This window comes from Falco naumanni, chromosome 14 (assembly GCF_017639655.2).
Source record: "Falco naumanni isolate bFalNau1 chromosome 14, bFalNau1.pat, whole genome shotgun sequence".
NCBI classification, from domain to species: Eukaryota; Metazoa; Chordata; class Aves; order Falconiformes; family Falconidae; genus Falco; species Falco naumanni.
Window position 1 is genome coordinate 8,270,182 of NC_054067.1, and position 19,868 is coordinate 8,290,049.

Consider the following 19,868-nt stretch of genomic DNA (forward strand, 5'->3'; position numbering starts at 1 on the left):
TAATAATAGAAGTTAGACCATATTGTATGTTCATTTTGAGAATTTCAGAAAATGGTGATATCTTTGCCCATTCTGCTATTCAGCGATATCAATTTTGTCCAATTTTCAAAATTACTCATTTTAAAGAAGATTTTTACAGGTTGTTGGGTTTTATATATGTTCTGTTAGATTGGAAACACAGGGAGGTACCCTGAATTCCCACAGACAAAACTGTCATTTTCATTTGAAATAGCTGAAAAGTACCATCTGAACAACTCAATTCAGCCCAAATTCATCTTACTTTGGCTCAGGATTTTGACCTACAAAGCTGGCAATTGTGTCCTAAGTTGTACGTGTTTGATTTGTCTGCATTCAGGAAGCAAAATTAGAGGCATGTAATGTGACTTCATTGTTGATCATTTACACGAGAGGAATCATTTACACAAGAGGAATGTTGTTAGTATAAGAGTGCAAAGTAACTGGTGTTTGCCAGCTGCTGCTCTTTGACTCTGCTGTGCTAACAGACTGTTGACTTTGTGTATATGTAATGATTTTTTCAAAGAATCAGTGATCATTGAGGCAGCAATAATTGGCACCAGGGAAACCTTTCAGCCAGGCTTCCCTAGCAGCTAGCAATGCGTTGATGTGTGGGTTTTGAATAGCTAGAAAATGTGCTAATTTTCAGTTGTGTAGTAACACTTCATTAAAAATGCTATAGAGACTTGGAGGAGTGGGCTTAATGTTGGGCAAGATCTTGACGAGTGGGCAGTGTGTACTGATGAGATTGAGAATGAGCTATTGTGTCAGACTAACTGGAAAGTGGAAGAATAGAAGGCCTTGTTTGTAAAAAAAAAAGCAGCAGGAGGAGAAAAATTCACATCCAAAGTCATTGTAATGAATGGGGAATGGAAGTACATGATACAAACTGGCCAACTTGGATTATTTAGGAGCCAAGCATCATACCATGCTGCTCAACCAGAAGCACCGGGCTTCAGAATGAAGATCCACTACATCCGAAGCCCAGGCTTGAGATGTTAACGGTTTAAGGGCATATTGGGTTCTGTGCGTGCATGACATACAAGGGACATCTGAAAATGTTTCATCTGACTGTGGGATTGTATTTACTTATCACTTGTGAGCCTGTCCATCATCGTTATTTACCACTTGGAGTATCACAGCCCGCAGGCACCGAAGCCAATGTCATTGATTATGGCTGGTGCACACCAGAGTCAAGAACATTGCACTGAAAATATTCCCCAACCAGCCTGCAGTATTTCAGTGTTTGGGATGACTATGAAGAGCTGCTGACCAGAGCTTTCAGTAGGGAAGGCATTTATGCGGCTTTCATCAGAGCAAATGCACTCAGCTGTGTGGGTCTTGTACCTGCCTGCCATCTTTTCTAGCACCAAGGCTGGATACCACTTCTCAGGAAGCATTCAAACCAGTGCAGGCTGGAGATGACAGGCACCCTGATGAATTTTGGATCCCTCTGTCAAGATCCATGTGGAAAAGGGTTCCACAGGTGTGTCCTTTTAGGAAGTAGGCATAGACATTTAAACAAAATGCTGAGATCCCTGTCCTAGTGAAGGTGAACATGATTTGGACCATCCTTGTGACCTTACAGTTCTGTGTGAGAGAGGGACAGTTGGTTTATGACACACTCATAGCTCATGAGTGACACAAGCTGACGTTTCATTCTGCTTCTGCTCATTCCGTTTGGTCCACAGATGAACCAACAAACAGAAAGTAATAGCTTACACTGGGGAGAGATCGTGGATCTTTTCAGATGACCCTGTCTTGTGTGTTCCTACCTGTCACCCAGATTTACAGCAGAGCCAGGATGGGTTAATTTCCTACCTGTCCCCAGATCCTTTGACAGACTGTTGTACAGCATTGTTGGGTCTAGTTCTGTTCAAAGTAGTGGCCTCCTTTACCCCATAGAAATAGGCTATATGCCTTTTGTGTGATCTCATAAGGGAAATAACACTGATTAAGAGGAAAATGACATGTCTGTTTTTCTTTAGTCATGCTATGCTAGTATGTCATGCTAGTATAGCTAGTATGACATGCTAGTGGCAGAGTCAAACTCCTGCTGCGTATGGGTTTATTATAAATGTGCTACTTAGAATAGCTTGACCTGAGATTTGGCACATGCATATTTCAGCCTGGGAGCAATCATTTCCTTGCCTACGTTTTGGAAGCTGGTGATTTATAAATTTCAAATGTACAAAAGAATTAAAGGAAACTAAGAGTCACAATTTGGGTAGCCCACACATTTCAGCAGTATGTAAAGTGTGTGTTCAGCCCAGCAAGTGATTTACGCGCGTATGATAAATGTCAAGCATATGCAATGGGGGCAGGTCTTTGAGCTAAGACTCAACCAAAGACTGGGCTTAGGATTTGGATAGGGTTAGAACAGAGACAAAGCCTAATGCTCTAGTTGGAGTGGGGATGAGGAGGGGCTGCCAAAAGAAAACAGACCATTCTTCTGGAGCTTCCGTCAGAATCTTTCTTGCCAGAGCTGGAGCAGTGTCCTTCAGTGTGTGCTGATGGCTGCTTTCTCACAGAGGCTGTGTGATGGCAGGCAGTCTCAGCTGGCATTGGCTCACAAGCTAATTTTGTTGCTTATTTTCTATACCAAGTCCATGGAGGCTGCAGTTGCAGCTGTACTTTTGTTCGAGCAGGTATGAGTATGGAGCAACCTGTGCATGGTGTGCAGGAGTGAAGTGGTGTCACTAAGTAGAGATAGGAAGTGCTCCCGTTTGTTCCAGTCTCAAAATACCGCTGCAGTTGTCTTACACTTCCCCTGGACACAGCTTTAATGCGTAGTAGTGTAGAAGTTTTACTTAATGTTAGTATAATGTTAGTATAAACCTGGTTATAAATAATCCAATAAACCATTTGGATAAATGAACAGGGAACTCTCAAAATGCATCTCTGTGCATTTTTTCCATCTTCTCTTTCAGTTTAGGCAATACCTCAAATCTGTTTGTCTGTTGTATAGGTTTGGATTTCACCGTAGGGTTTTCTTGAGCCTCATTCACATAAGTATCATATCTTGCAAGACACCCAGTCTTGAACAGCTCCTCCATTCTCTCAGAGGCCTTAGTCTGCCAACGCAAAGGAAGCAGACTTGTGCAGGAGCAGACAGTTCGTGTAAGAAAGAATACCTACAGCTGAGTTATTCCTCCTTTGAAAGTTGTGACATGGGAGATACAGATAGTAGTTTGTTTTTCTTTTTCCAGATTCCTCCCCGGATTTCACAGTTTTTAAAAAATAAACAAAAGCAAAAGTTAAGGCTGTAGCTGCTGCAGCTGTGAAAGAAGCTTTCAAAGCTAGCATGAGTTTAAATTAGGAAGTTTTATCTGCCTGAATCTGAAGCTTGAAAATCTAAGAGTCATTTCAGTCAATTCAGTTGCTTAATTAAATAATGAAAGCATCATATGAAATTATGCAAAACCAGGGGAAATTCAATATCCTGAAACCCTACACCCAGATTAATCAAATTAATGACTAGGTATAAAAGGACACATTTGGAAGATTATGTAGAAATTCAGCTGTGTAGGGTTTTAAGAGTCTTGGAAAGGGAAGATGAGCCTTTGCTAAGTGCTGTGTGACAATTTTCTGAGTACAATAGTTAAATATAATATTTGGGGGAAAAGGCGTGATGTGATTTATTTTTTTTTCCTACAAACCCGAACGTGTTTGTTTTAGATTGGAGGAAGTTAAATATGCTTCAAAGATACTGTCTTGATTTGCTGAACAAAGAAATGTAACTATTTTTCACATAGGATAAATGTCACACCAGGGTGTTCCTATTTGGGGAGAAGTGGTATATTACTCTTCCTTTCTTTTTTCTTTTTTTTTTTTTTCTTATCTAAACCTGAATTTGACATTAATTTACAAACAGTTTCAGTCAGCCAATAACACATTTCTTTTCCTTCATAAACCATTTGTCTGAAAAAATTATCTGGGCTCCTACCTTGAATATTTGAGAACTGCTCAGTGTTCAAACAGTGTGAAAATATAATTGGATTCTTCTAGTTTCTGCTGCTTCTCACTATCCATATTTTAAATAGAACAAACATTATGTAGAAGTGAAAAAAGAAAGGAATTAAATCCTGAGAGGGGTAAGATATGGGAATGGATGTAATACACCCAAAACTTACAATGAAATTTATGAATTAAAAAATGTACGTACCAAGAATACCAGTGAAAATGAACACTAAGAATCAGATACTTTACTGCCAAGCTATTATGCTCAAAATTTGGGAGCTTGGAACTCAGGTGCCAAATTTACTCTCCTCTGTGACAGACTACTGTGCCAGCATTCAGAGTCATCCCACTCACACTACCAAAAGTCAAGAGTATAAAACTATAAAGGGTCAGGATAAATAGGCAGCATGATGATAATCAGCCCAAAGCTTCTGCTTACCCTGAATATGCTTGCTTGTGAAACTGCAGCCTCATCTCTCAAAGGAAACATCTCCAGATGAAATTTACTTCATTAGAGGGATTCAGACTGGAAAGTTTTCTGATCTGAAGGGTCTTTCCTGCTCTTAAAACTGTGCTCCCCCTGCACCAGTCCAAAATGGACTCATTAACACAAGACTAGGTCTTTGCCTAGGGCACGAGGAAAGCACTGTTTCATTGGTGGTGGAAAGCTTGCTTCCATTAGGGGGTCTTGTCAAAGCTCACATCTCCTGTCTCAGATTCCTGTACAGAGGGTCCCTTAAGGAAATGCTCCATCCCCAAATCTGGATGCTTATCTCAGTGCATCTCTGACAGTCCCCATGGCTTGTACTTGTACTGTAAATGCCTGTTCTGTTACCACCTAAGATCCCTCATACTTGTTTCCCAAAAGGGGGAATTTCAGTGTGTGTTTATTGGTAAGTATTGGTAAACCATCTTTCTAAGAGGTAGAGGGAAATGGGAAAAAGGAGGAAGTGGGCTTGCATGCCATTAGGATGGAAGGATCACACTGTGCTGTGCTGGTTGCTTCCACAGTATGTTGATTTGGAGATTTTGAGCATTCACCAGTGGATGCCACTCACCCTGATCCAGATTTTCCAAGTATGCTGACACAGCAGAAATGAGCACCAGAGAGAAAGAAGTGTTCCTCTGAAAACACTTCATCAAATCCTGTTGTTATGACTAACAACAATCAGTGTACAAAAGAGACAGTGAGATTTCTTGAGTTAAGGTAACATGAAAAAAAAGGGCGAATGAGCAAGTTTCCTCAGATGCAGCCTAAGCTCCTACCAAGCCAGTTTGCCTTGCCCTGGCCAGCTCAGCTCAGTCATGGTAAAGAGCATCTGCCTCAGTCACCACGGTCAAGGCGATCACAGAGACTCCTGACCCCGAGCTGCCTGCTTCTCTCATGACTCGCGTCAGACTCTGTTAAGTCAGGTTCTTTAACCTAAAAAATACGGCTGCAGAATAATCCTTGTGCGTTTCCATTTCAAGTAAGCATAAATTCTATTGCTCAGTCCTCTGTTACAGTGCTGTGGGCATTGTGCTGCTGGGGGCTGGGTTCAGGTAGAAATCTGGTTGCCTTGGAGGTAGTTCTCATATTATTAAAGAAAATATTAGACTGCCAGCCAAAGATGGTGAGATGGTAGTTTGTGATACACGTTTGTAAAACTGGGAGGAAAATCTTGGGGAGGAAGAAGGGGGGAGAAAATTTGCTTAAATGTCTGTTTATTGAAAGTGACAATATTTAACAGTACTAGCAGGAAAATGTTTCATATATTAAATTAATGTACCGTATTATTGGGTGTGTTTATACAGCAATTTGGCACTCTTGGTGAAGTTTTGTATTGAGAAGTAATAAAGTCTAGTGTAAAAAACACTGCCTTCAACGTTCATAAAACATGTCATACTTTAAAGGACCCAATCCTGTTCATATCCACAGAAGTGGAAGCTTTGCCATTGACTTCTGCAGAAGCAAGGTCAGCTGCAAAATGATCAATTAAATAGGAATCCGAGAATGATTTATTGTCCCCACGATATTCATTTTCACCCCATTAGTGTTTCTTTTCGTTAGTGTGACCTTCAGTCTTACATAGTGAAATGCTCATTGCTCCAAACCATGACATAACATGATGGGAATACAACTGATAAGGCAATGATCTGAATCAAAGAAGGTAGTGCCAGTGGGCAGGAAGTTTTTGTACAGTACAGTGGACTCCTGGCCCATATCTTGTAGTGGTTTTGGACACCCTGGCAGTATAAAATCTGTATAATTCTAATAAATCAGTTAATGTGTAGGTTTGAGGAATCAAATTATCTTTTATAAGAATCCATTTGATTGCTGATCCTTTTTAAAGTACTTCAATGACTAAACTGTGGCGTACAGATACATATTTTCTCGAGGGGGAAATTAATGTTTGTTTGCTTTTCCAAATAAAAATATCTAGCTTTGGATCTATCAGACAAAATCAAAACAAAGGGCTAATCCCAGTGGATCAGGAATTCAGTTATGAACCATCTATATCACAGACCTTGGAAATCTTGACTTGCAGTTTCCTCTGAAAAATAGAGATGTTTGATGTAGTGACAGATGATATACTATACTGTATTTTCTTTTTCTATTGCTGTTGGAATTGTATATTTAGTGAATTAGTCGTGATTGATGATAGTGTTTTAAGGACTTGCTAGTTCTTCGTGGGAAAAGATGGCATATTTTAACTATATTAATGGTTTGAGACTTAAGGATAGCACCATATATTTTTGTAATCTTTCAGCAGCGAAGCCACAATTTATACAAATGGATTCACTCTGTCTTTAGCTCAAGCAACTCTGACAAAAGATGTCATTTGAAGTAATGTTGCTCATCATTCATAGACACAAAAGCTTAAGGCTCCATTGCTTTGATAGGAAATTGTGTTGGAGTTTTCAACTCTGGTGTTAATGATAATTTAACTGGTTTATGCAGCTCCAGATTAGACTGCTTTTGAACACAGAGGTGCTTATTTACCAACAGAAAGAGATACACTAACTTGAGAGTATGTAGGCGGAGCAAAGAAGCATTCCAGAAACAACTCAGAATCCCCTAAATGTCAGCTCTAGAGCAGTTAAAAAATAGTGTTACAATGCGTTCAGCCAAAATTGCCTATTTACAGTGCAGTTTGTTAGATCCCTTTACGACACCTTGTTAAGGAAGCATGTCTTTGCAGAATAAAACCAAGGTCTGGGAGAGGTCTCTGACTTTTACTTTGGTGTATTAGCTGAAATGGAGCCCAATCCTGCAGTTGCGTTTGAATACTCCCTTTTGTTGTGATACCGGTAATACACATATAGGGACCCATCTCTGGATGGGTAATAGTCAACAAGAGCGTGGTACACAAAACGGTCATTAGACACAATCTGAGAATAGTAACAGATTAAGACAGACGTTCTGCCTTAAAAGTGTATCTAGTATTACTGCTGCACTGTGGTTTTGCTTCTGTGATCCAACCCGTTTATGATGCTGCTATGCTTTTGCTACTAAAAAAAAACCCCAGACAACAACCAAACAAACCCCAGCCCTTCCTTTCTCTATTTAATCCACTGGTTCTGTGAAAAGCAGTGGTATCATATAGTTTGTAGATAAGTGAGAGATCTTTATATAGTGCCTATTTTACAAGCGTGCTAACACACAAAGATTTTCTTTATTTATTAATTAAAATCTAGGAGAGAAAGTGTTTCCCACCTGTAATCCCGTATTTAGATTATCCCCATATTACCCTGTTAAAATACTTTATTCCTTAATTGCTAGTCCAAATACTGTTCACCTCCTGAGAAACTGTCGTGCTTTTTAGCTATGCATCTCACATCTTTCAATTTAAAATGTTCCCTTACATTTTTAGAAAACAGACCTTAGAACTGAAGTAAAAGACTTGATGAACAAGACATAATCTTTTTTTTTCTGTAATAAATAAAACGTGATTGATACCTTTTGTACATCAGAAGGAGTTGATGGACGTGTACGTGATAATTAGAGAGAACTGAGTGTGGTGCATAATAAATTTTAAAGCAGACAACAAAACGGAGAAGGATTTTCAAATGGGGGTAGGTGGTAGGTAGAACGATCACATGTACCCAGGGCAGGTTGTCACACTCACCGCATGATGAACATGACAGGTAATGCAGCCTTTACTGTTTCCTATGCTGCCACTGCTGAGTTCTGCTCAGCTTCTCCATCAGCCAGTCATCCTATCCTTTGGGACTGATGTATTCTAGATGGTCAGGAAATTATAATTTTTATTTGGGAGGGAATTTGTCTTGGTTTTTTGTTTTTGTTTTTTTCTCGGATTTTGCTTTCATTTTACATTGGAACAAAAGCCAAAATTCTCAAAAATCCCCTTATAAAGGCACGTCTGAAGAATGCCACTTGAAAATAGTGTTTCAGAAAAGAAATGGAAGTTTCATGATGGCATTATTGCAAAATTTTGGGAAGGATCTTCTTTAAATTACTTTCTTTGTGGCTTGAACATGGTTCCATGAGCTGGGGCTATAGTACTACACAATCATAGATAAGATATAAAATGACAGTCAAAATAGTATGTTGAGTTTCATTTGAATGATGTAGTTTAAATGTAATGGCAGTTACTACCTAGAGCAGATTGAATCATCTTGTTCTCTTGTTGAAAATGTCAAAGCAAAATCTTGAATTGCTTCAACACGACAAACAGAAGACACTTTCAACAGGAAAATGAAGTGTCAAGCAGGTTCGTTACAACAACCTGACACAATTTCATGAAAAATTTCTCAGAAATTACATTCCCGGTGCAAAACTTATATCTGGCTGCTGGAAAAAAAGCAGCAGAAAATGTAAAAGCTGGGTGATGAATGGTCTTCTGAGCACAGCAGAGAAATTTAGAAGCTGAGGAAAGTGATCTGTGTTTTGAGCTGCTTCACCAGCAGTGTCATGGTGGCTGACGGATAGGAGCAGTGCCGATTTCTGACCTGGCAGTTGGATGGAGGAATTGCAGGAACCCAGAAGACCCCTCTCGGGAGCCTGTGTATGCGCAGGTAGTTCAGGCAGAAGCAGGCGGAGTGTGTGTGTATTTGGGCAGCCCATCGCTATCACATCCATGCTGCGTTCACAGAGAGCTTGTATGGGCTTGTCCACCAGGGCTGGGTGGAACGAGTTCCCCTTCCCACACACCTCGGGTTTATAGCCCTGGCTGAGATGGAACTCAGCACTGATTTGTTAATGAAAATAGGGTGGGTGCCTCGGCTCACCTTGTCTTTCCTTCCCTTTCTCCCCCTCCCTCTCCCCCTCTCCCTCTCCTCTCTTTTTCTGCTTGATGTTTTTGGCACTTTCCATTGTGGGTTGGGTTTTTTTTTTTTTTCCTATTTTTTCCTTGATTTAAAGATTATCTTCATCTTTTAATAAAGGATGGCGGAAATACACTGAAGGATTAAATCCTTACCTGCAGCCTGTGGGACTGTTTAATCTCTCATTTCAGGGGATTTGGAAGCTAGGCCCTCCTGCATTTTCTGCTGCATACGGTATAACCTGTGCCCAAATTGACATGTGGGATAGGTACAATCCATTGCTTACTCTGCTGTCAAGTTTATTTCGTGCTCCTCTGATATAAACGTCTGGTGTCTTGGCAGCCTGCTTAGCAATGGTCGCATAGATTCAAAATGAGTGTAGTCCCAAAGACAGATTTTTTGGCCATGTCTTCACTCTTTTCCATTGCTTTTAGTGTTTCCACAAGGTCTTTGAATTGTTTCCCTGGGAAGTTAATTTGTTCCTGTAAACTGTGCTGCGTGTCACTGGGCTTGTTAATGGGGTTGCACAGAGATGCACCAGTGGGCACTGGAATGACATTTGTCCTCATGCTTTTTGTATGTATAGCTCTCTATGCAGCCTTTAATCACATTCCCCTTGGAGGTTTGCTTGCCATTCTTTTGCATCTCCACTGACCATTAAACATTTTCAAGTCATATGTTAGTCTCAAAATATTACATGTTTATTGTTGAGTAGCTGATGCATAGGGGTGAGCGTGCCCACTGACTTAGAACGTGAATAATTTATCTGGAACTTGTTTTATCAAAGCTATGAAGTTTCCCATAGTATCTTTCTTTGAGGTAGTGGTTTGTGCATGTTTGGTGTGTTTTTGTGAAAAAGAAATTGCATTCTTAGATCAGAAAATTTCCATGTGTTTGATAGCAGCTGATGCTGAAAGGCTCAGGTCCCACACTGATTACTGGGGGCTATTCTGCTTCCCATCAGCTGGTATAAACTCTGATGAAAGTGGTGAAAGGCAGCAGTGCTGACTCTGAAAATGGGTCGTCCCGCCAGAGATTTCTATGGATGCTACTTTTTTTGTTAATTCTTTTAAATCCTTTGCCTCAAATGAGAAGACAAATTTCATGGGATAACTATCTCCTTCATTTCTTAAAGCGTTGTCTTTCATCAGAAGATTTACATTTTCTTGATCTTCGGTCATGAGGCAGGATAAACAGTAGCGGGTGTATCTATGATTTCTTTACGTGCCTATATTATGCCTGGTTTTATTCATTTTCCTGTTCATCCAACCAATAATGACATGTTTCGGCCCAATTTTTTCTTTAACGACACTACATATGCTTAGTGAATAATACAATTCAAAACTTCTTCAGTGGTAAAATGAAAAAAAGTAATAGCAAAACCTGGTGGAATATATTTTTCAGCTTTTGAAGGCAAATTAGAGACAAAGAGCTTGCATAAATATTGCATAAACATTTTATGAAAAGGTTTTCCTTGTCAAGTACAGTAACATTTTTCATCATTGTAGCAAGCTCTGGAAGCCAGGGTGCTAATCCAAAGAATGCATCTGAATTAATAGGCTGGATGGAGCAGGGTGAAACCTAGTCATTAACTCCCTATGGAGCAAAATCAATTGGCAAGAGATGACTTAACAGAAGTTTTGTGTTTCTTACTTGTGAATGTCATTAATCTAAAAAACTTAAAATTGAAATTCCATCTAAAAATTGTTTGCGGTATGGCAGCTTTGAAATTGTAATGGTCCTGCTGAACACTAAAGCAGGCTGAGCTGTTACACTGTGCAACATCTAATCATGTCCAGAGTACAAATTTGTTTCTACTGCCTTTGAGACTTCAAGTGAAATACATTTTTAATGTTGGTCTTCAGTAGCTCCGTCGTCTTCTTTGAAAAACTGGAGTGTTTGGTCTGTAACGAAGGTTTTGACTTAGGGCTGTCTCAGGGCACATGCCATCCAGTTGCCCAAAACAGCAACCTAGGAGAGGTGGCAAAATGGCACCGGCTCCTCCTTCCCCAGAGCATGGTGTGCACTGGCTGAAGGCTGCTGTTGAGCTTGGAGATGGCTTTTCCCAGCCCCCAAAAGAGCATCCATTGTTTTGCCTAGATAGTACCATACATGCTTAATACTTAGTTCAGCTGGCATTCATCATCTACAATAATTATCTTTTGATACACTATCTATATTTAATATGAGGGTTTTTTAGTTTCAGAGAATAATGGATTGCACAGAGTTTTATTAAAATGATGCATAAAACCCACTCCATGATAATTCATGTAGCTGGGGTTGTGCTGCGGTGCAGTAGTTCACTGCACACGAGTGGTCACATTGATCATGGAATATTAATTGATTGTGGACTGCAGGCTTTTGGTACTTTGGCTTCAGGCTGACAAGAAGGATAGCTTTCATTTGCATGTAAAATCTCCGGCTGTCCCTTCAAGATGGATGATAGGTTCTGGTTTCATCCGTCACCACTTCTTTACTTTCTTATAAGACAGAAAGAAAAAAGAATTTAAAAAGCCAAAAGTTAAAATGTCATAAAATGTTCTTTGCAGGTCTCCTTGAAATAGAGGGTAATTTCAAGCATCTTATTTCTGCTCAGAGTCCAAGAGAAACATTTTGAGTGCAGATGAAATGATGTGTCCTTTGTGTTAAATACACCCTGTTCATTAAATAAAGCACACTCCATTTGAGATTTTCATGAATTATATTGCAGAGAAATGTAATTTACATTTTATAACAATTTATTACACGTTTTTCTCTACTTCAGACGAAACTCATGCTTGCTTCGTAAAAGAAAGCTGCACGGTCCACATCTAGGAAAGGAATGAAATGATTGTACATAATCTAATCCGATCTGTGAAATTTAGAAATGTGGTGAAAAGGAAGGTATGTTGGCAACCACAGGAGTGAGGAAACTTGATAGCATGAGTATAGTGAGAGCCCTGCTAGCACAGATTTCTTCTACTTTCCAGCACCCACCTTGCAATGACTCTAGTGATAGTGCTGATAGTGATCCATACCATCAGTGTCACTGAATGTTTCACATCAGGAGATGCATAACAGTCAGCTGCCACTGGCATTTAACATGTATACTGCAGTAGTGTTAAGTGTTCAGCCCTGTTGTAATTACTTTGTGATGGGAACCTTGTGGGATTTTGCCATCTGTGCTTCAGTAATGTGCAATCTGTGCTATTGTTTCTATTCCACTTCACCAGAGTCCTCCTATGTCATATTCCGTTGCATAATTTCACTAGAATCTCACCATTTCATTTTCTACAGCCCTACATGACTTCATTGCCTTATAAGAAGGGGGGAAAAGGTCCTGCACAAATCTGAAGATTACAAGATCCCAAACCCAAAATGTAGTTCATTTTTACTTTTCTTAACATTTCAATGAATTCAACAGAGTTAATCTGGTACCTGATGCTCCTGCTCTTCTCTCCAAAGCAGTTTGACCACCTCCATGTACTGTGATAGCATCCTGTGTGCAGTAGCTTAGGTGAGAAGACTGGCAGCAAGACTTCTTGTTCAGAGATGATTTTGCACCTGGAATTTCCAGCTGCTGTCACTAGTTCTAAACAGTTACCATGGGCTGCAAGGTCATGCCTGCAGCAGAAGTTGTTGGAACAGCTGGCAAGAACAGTATAGACACAGCTAGTTGTTTAGGATTTTGACTGCTCTCAAAGTCAAGGAGGCTACAGTCATGGCCAGCTTCTTGGTGCCAGTAGTATGACCTGTCAAGCACGGGTCTGTTCCAAGTCATTGAGGACTTAATGGGTTAGAATCAAAACCACCAGTAATGATCCAAGAGCATTTCAGTGCCTCAAAATTCATTTCCCTTGCGAGCTGCGTTTCAGCATGGACACAGCATCTTCCTTAAAACTGTGATTGTGTTGTCCTTCTTTCTGTGTCATAAAAAGAATTCATGTGATGAATTCCAATTATTTACTGCTAATATAAAAATGCTAAACTCCTTCTGGCAGAAAATAGTCCCACAGAGGCAGACTATAGTGCATTAAGGCACTCTTGATCCTAGGTAGAGTTTGCAAAAAGTGATATTCATGGTGATGGTGGCAGAGGGGGAGGGATCTGGTTGCTGTATCATTTCACCCCATTGTCCCAAAAGATGCATTTCCTGCTCAAATAGTAATACATAGAGAAAAACTCTTTGTCACTGGTTAATGACTCCTGGCTTCCACACAGTTTCTGAGTTTATTGAGAATAAGTGTTCAGTGTTTATTTTCAAAGATGGAGACGTTTATCCTTTGACAACATTTTGTTGCAGTGGCTTTATTTCTGTTACAACAGATGACGGATGGAGGTGCAATAATTTTGTCAGCTTGATACTTAGGTGAAGGAAAGGCACCACAACAGCTGAATGCTGAAAAACTGTTTTGACTGGCTGATAGAACATACAGCTAATGGGAGAACAACGTCCCCATATAAACACAGCCTCACAAAGTCACATTTTTATGAATGAGTTGCTTCATGTGGTTTTCCACTGCTTTTCACCTTGTGTGGTAGTTTACTGCTGTGCCAAGAAAATGAAAAGCAATCGCTCTGATCTGGTAGCAAGACTTGCTGAGGAACGTGTGTTAGAGGCTCAGTCCACAAAGTAGACTTGCTACGTAAGTCCAGGTGGGAACCCTTGGCTCTTTAGACAAGCTTTTAACTCTGTAAGTGCACAGTTTGGTCCTGGCAGCCAAGACTCTAGCTGTTACATTTACATTTACATCTGCACAATTGGCTCACACATTTGCTTAGGTGTAAGCAGCAACATAAAAGATAAGGCAGTAGCAGGTCAGGCCTGAAACATTTTACTGTCAGCCATGGAGAAATCTGTTGGCACGAGCTGGGATTTCAGATGAGCCAAAGGGAGTTAGGTGCATATTATTTAAAAGGTATAATGCTGAGCTTGTCTTAGCAACATGTGCCCTCTGGTTAACATACTGATGTAGCGTTTTGCACACAGTTAGTTCCATCTTCATCTATGGTGTGAAAGTTGCAATGTCACTGCCAAGATTTTTAGATGCCAAAGTAGATCTCAGCCATGCCTGGAAGCATGCGTATTTGAACTAGGAGTGAACAAAAGCTTAACTTTGGGTGTGAGCTAGTTTCAGATTAAAGATTTGGCATGCTGTTCTTTGCCCCAGAGGATGCTATTCAAACAGATCGGTTCTGCTGTCAAAAGGTTAGCCAGATTCTTGATTGAATGATACTAGAGGCTCTGTGTTAATTAATGGTGGGAAAATGCCAGATCCTTTGATTGAAGGAAGTAGGTTGGCATGTAATTGTCTCACAGAAGATTTGAAACAATTTTGTTAATTCCCTGTATTCTGATTCATATTTGGATAATTTGTCCTTTCATCATTGCGAATGACATGAACAAATGTCCAGGAGGTACATCAACAGCAAAATTATAGAACAGCAAATGTACTTTGGGTGCCTGTAACAAGAAAGGGAAAAGTCATTATCCATCCTGAGGAAGAAGAAAACCCTTCCCCAGCATTTGACCAGTTCTTAGCCACAGGTGTTAACATTTTCAGCTTTCTGCCTTCATCTCCCTTAGAAGAGTTATCTGGTCTGGAAAACACTCCAGCTGTGCTGAGTCAGAAGAAAGACGCCCATCAAATCACATGCAGCTGGATTTCAGTGCATGACCCTGGTGCTGACTGACTTCACACTGGCAGCAATTCGTGTCCTTGGAGCTCAGGTGATGCCTGTTGGCTTAGAGCATGCCTTTGCATGGCGTAAGGGGAAGGTGATCTGCATTAAATTCGAAAGTTTTGTTTAGTTGAGCTACTCAAAAATTGCAGTAAGAGACTTGTGTTCGTTGTAGCAACAGCTTGGGCTGTCTGTCTCTCACCATGGTTGCTTTAAAGTGAGTCTGACTGGAGTGGGGAGAGTACTGCGAGGCTGCTGCAGAAGGAAGGTAGGAAACAGTGCAGGGAAAGAGGGCTGTGTCAAATAATAAACTGTGAAGGAAGTGGTGCTTATGAGATGCCTGGTGGTTTTTCTAACTGGTTATCATTGCTTATCCCTAAATAACAATATCCTAAGGCTGTATGTTTTCAACTGCTTTGTACTTCTTCAAGAGAAGTATCAGTGTGTTGGATGTATGTTTGAATATGGAATGAGAGATTTTTGAAATAGACTGTTGTGAGAAAAAATGAGCCTCTAAGCTCTTATGCTGTGTTGGTACTTAGAAGCAGGAGCTGCTCCTTCAAGACTGTTTTCTTCTTCAGTTGGTCCTGTGGGTAGCTAGACACTGTTCTGTGCAGCAAGTCGTGCTCTCCCTTGTCTGCTAAAGGTCAGTGTGTAACTAATTGAAGAGACCAAATCTCTTGCAGGTCTCTTTGCTTTTCTGAGGCATTTCTCCTGGGGCAGCATATTCCTTGCACTTATGAAAAAGAGAGAATAAAAGTATCATGTGTTTTGGGAAAGAGAATGCACCTAGATGAACAGTGGCAGAGGATCAGATTAGTGTATTGATTTGTACAACGCTGTGCCTTTAAATTTCTTATGGAAGAACCCCGTGACGAGTGTTGGAATCACAGCAACTTGGTTGTTGTCTTAAAGTTTATTACTTTCTAATAGCGTGAACGTAAGCATAGAAGGAAACAGCACTTTAAGCAGTCTCCTAGCAGTCTGGCTGCTAAACAGCCTCTGGCCATGTCCCCAGGCTCTTATGGATGGCAAGTGCATTGCCAGGTGCCTCTGGGTGAAGAAATGTCTTTCCAACTTACCGTCCAGCACATGTGACTTCAAGTGATGCCCCAGGTAGCATGCCTAGTGTTACCCTGGGACAAAGCACAGAAGCCCTGTGTGAACCTTCCTTTCAATCTTAATTCAGTAATGCAGTGATACCAGCTGATACTTGCATAACCAAATGCAGCCAAAGCTGTCCCAGCCTGTTCATGGGATGAAATCCTAGAACAGCGAGTAAAGGCAAAACCCTTAGTGTGCCACATTGTCACATCTGGTGTCTTGCAAAGGTAGGTCTATCTGTGAGGCCGCAGGAATTGTTGCTTTGGGGAACTAATACTGTCCTTGTTCTAGTGGCTTCACCATATAACTATTGCTGCTCAGAGCAGCCCAGGGGCATGGTGTGTTCCGGGGATCAAAAAAAAAAAAATAAAAAAAAATGTAGACAGCTGCTGTATCCCAGCTCTTTCTGTGACAGTTAATGAGGTATATTCATATTTCTTTTGAGAAGTACTCTGCACTTTTAATAATAGGAAGAGTGTTTGCAGTGCATTTAGTTGTGGTTTTGTGGGAGGTGAAGTGTTACATGAGAATGCATAATACTGTTAACTTCATTAAAGGCATGTTGATAATACAGTAACAGCAGTAACTTTGTTCTACTTCCCCTTAGAATCACAGAGTCATTTAGGTTGCAAAAGACCTTTGAGATCATAAATCCAACCTTTAACCCAGGATCGCCAAATCCATCACTAAACCATGTCCCTAAACACCACATCTATGTGTCTTTTTAAATACTTCCAGGGATGGTGATTCCACCACTTCCCTGGGCAGCCTGTTCCAATGCTTGACCACCCTTTCAGTGAAAAAAAAAAAAAATCCTAATATCCAATGTAAACCTCCCCTGGCACAGCTTGAGGCCGTTCCTTCTTGTCCTGTCACATCTGAGTGGAGCAGCAGGTCACTAACCTTTTCCTCCTGGACTGTGAGGACTTGGAAGACCAGTAATGAGTAGTAATCAGAGCACCATACCAGACAAGGGTGTTTGCTGGTAACATCCCTGACCCATGCCGCAGGGATGCAGCAGACTTCCCTATAGGTTGCATCTGGTCAGTCTGTCGGGCCCTCTGTTCCTCTAGAGTAGAGTTGCTGATGACAGCCACCTTTCTTTTCTTCCTAGCAGAGCTGGTCATGATGCCTGGGGCTGGCTGACTCTCCCGTCTCTCTAGGCAACGCCTCCAGCCTGGATTAGCTTTTGTCTGTTATCATTTTCTTGGCCTTCAGGTTCCAGAGCTGTGCATCTATTGTGTAGGGGACCTGGGAAGGTGAAGTAGGTTGGAGGGTGATGTGCCTGCTTCCCTGAGTAGGGACCTGTTTCTATTCCTCCCTGTCACTCAGGACCCCTCCATATGCCTGGTGGCAAGTAGGTAGGGGAGCCTCTGTCTTGTGATGCAGACTGATGATGTCAGCTTCTTGTGTGCCTTTCTAGCAAGGCTGGAAATCAAGTGTTGCACATCTATAAAAAACTATTTTGAGAATTAAAGAAGCTTGTCTTAGAGGAATGGGCATTTGAATAAAGGTTGTTTGTGGGTTTTTCTGTCGTGTACAGAGATCATGAAATATTAGAATCCCTTATAGCTGAGAATATTGTATGTAGTTATATTGCCTTACTGTTTAAGGACCAAAAGTGAATTTCATAAGGTCAATAAGAGATCTGATGTCTGACCTCTAAAATAAGAATGGCTGTTGTCTTCTTTAAACACATATGACATTGAAGAGCCAGCGGTTTATTCTCTTCTAGACTCAAAATCCCTTTGGGCCATTTCAGTTCTTATGTAAAGAGCTTTGACAGTCTGCCAGTTCATTATAATGATTATTCTCCAAGAACAATATGGCAAAATAATAACCATTTAAAATGTGACATACAGGAGCACATTTAGAAAACATCCGAAGACTGCAAGTAAAGCTAAGGGAAGCAGTGGGGAGCCCTGGTCAGACTGGGTTGTGAGGGGTGCAGGTGGGAATGAGATATGAAAAGAACATTAAGCAAGGAAACTCTGAGCCCACTGGCACAGAACTGATGCAGCTACCCCAGCAAGTTTTCTCCACATCCTACAGTGCACACAGAGTACAATTCAGTACCAGAGGTGAAAAATAATAATACAAGAAAAGCCTAAAGGTAGCAACAAAAGTCTGAAAAACTAAGAAAAAGAAGTGTTGCTAGTATACCAGAAAGTGAAACTTTGTTGAGGCTCTCCACAAAGTACAAGAGACCACACTCAGCTGGGATGCAAGGTTTTGGAGTGTTTGGGCTTTTTCCTTCCCCCTGATGCATTAAATTTCCACCTAGAACAAAATGTACCTGGTTTATCAAGTTGTTTAGAGATCAGCCCGAGAATGCAATTCTTTCTCCTTTACTTTCAACTTTATTCCTTTCAGCCCTTACTTAGGAGGTTTAGTGTGTGTGCTGGGCTTTAAACACCTAATAACATCTGAAGGAGTCCTGCAAAGGGTTGGTGAGCGTTGCTTGTCCTGACCTAGTCTGGAAAAAGGGTGTGATTCTGTTAATACCGGGGTTAAATCCCCAAACTCCTTTGTAGCCACCAGCAGGTTTTGCAGCAGGCCTGTGTGGAAGCTGCAGCAAATAGTTGCGCGTCTCTGGCCATAGCCATTCTCTTCTCTCTGTGCTGAGCAGCCAGGGTACTTCTGCAATTAGATATACAGGCCAACATCTTGCCTTCCTAAGAAATCTGAATTGTGCGCTTCCTAGGCCAAAATGCATTTTCTGGAGATTTTTGGCTCATTCTTGTAAGAAGTTACTGACCTCAGTTGCACAGAGGCAGTTAAGAACATTGTTGAATTTTTAATACCCTTGTAGTACCTCCTTTTCCTCTCTCCTTCCAGCAGGCATTCTGAGGGAGTCTGCCGAGGCAGTATAAAAACCAATACTGCAGAAAAGCAATATTGTCAGGTTGTGACTCTAGTGATGAGGTTCCCTCTCAGCAGATGCCAGGGCCAGACATCACTACCTCTAATTTTCTGTGATGAGTTGAGAGAAAATGGCAAGCAATACCTATGAAGAGGTCATTGTTATAGCTGGCAGTGGGTTACAGTTCAACTAATGTAATTCTAGTCTAGTGGCTCTTGCTTCTTGCTAACTTATTATTTATTGACAGGGGTTTTTCATGTGAGGAATTAAGAGTCTAAGAAAAGCAGAGCTCTTATACATGTTAAACAGAAAAATGTCAGTACTGAAAATGTACTTTCACTCTCATGTTCCACCTTACCAAATGTTCTGGCTATCAACATATTGGGACTTCCTGGGGAATGTTCTTTTTTCCTAGAGTGTTGGGAATGAGCCTTGCTCAAAGCAGGTGTGACCTTCAAGTGAGAAATTTACTGTTTGAATTAGGGTGGAATCTGTGGAAAAGCTGAATAAATACTTATCCGTCTCTCCTTGCAGTGGGATTTTATAAGGAAGAGCATCTCAAAAGCTTTTAGCAATTTAAAAGCATATGTTGCTTAAGAAATCACCAGTGGAATGTGTTCCAAAGTCCCTTGCATTTGATGCCCAAAACTACTTAGAAGTTTTCAACTTCAGTTAGGATTGAAATTCCTTAAAATGCAAGTAGTTAGACTGTACTTACACACATAGGCTTGGCAGTACTTTAGTCTTATTCTCTAATGACATTCAGATGACTTAGGTACCTTAGCACAGCAAATTAATTATTTGTTTCTGCCAGAAATTTTCTACTTACAGGCTAATCTGCAAATAATGCAATTGTACAGGTAGGTAGTCTTGATGTTGTTTCTGGGTCAATTTTGTGACTTCGTATTGGACGAGCATTTTTGAACTGCTGAATTCTCATTAACAGAATTTCCCATTTATCTTTCATTCTGAGCCGTGCTTCTGGTTTTATTTTTAT

At 40.7% G+C, this 19,868-nt stretch overlaps 1 protein-coding gene across 1 annotated transcript in view; it reads left to right on the forward strand.

Annotated features, from left to right (window-relative positions):
• The window catches only part of IL1RAPL2 (interleukin 1 receptor accessory protein like 2), a 393,018-nt gene that overhangs the window by 259,176 nt on the left and 113,974 nt on the right, over positions 1 to 19,868 (forward strand). The window lies entirely within an intron of this gene.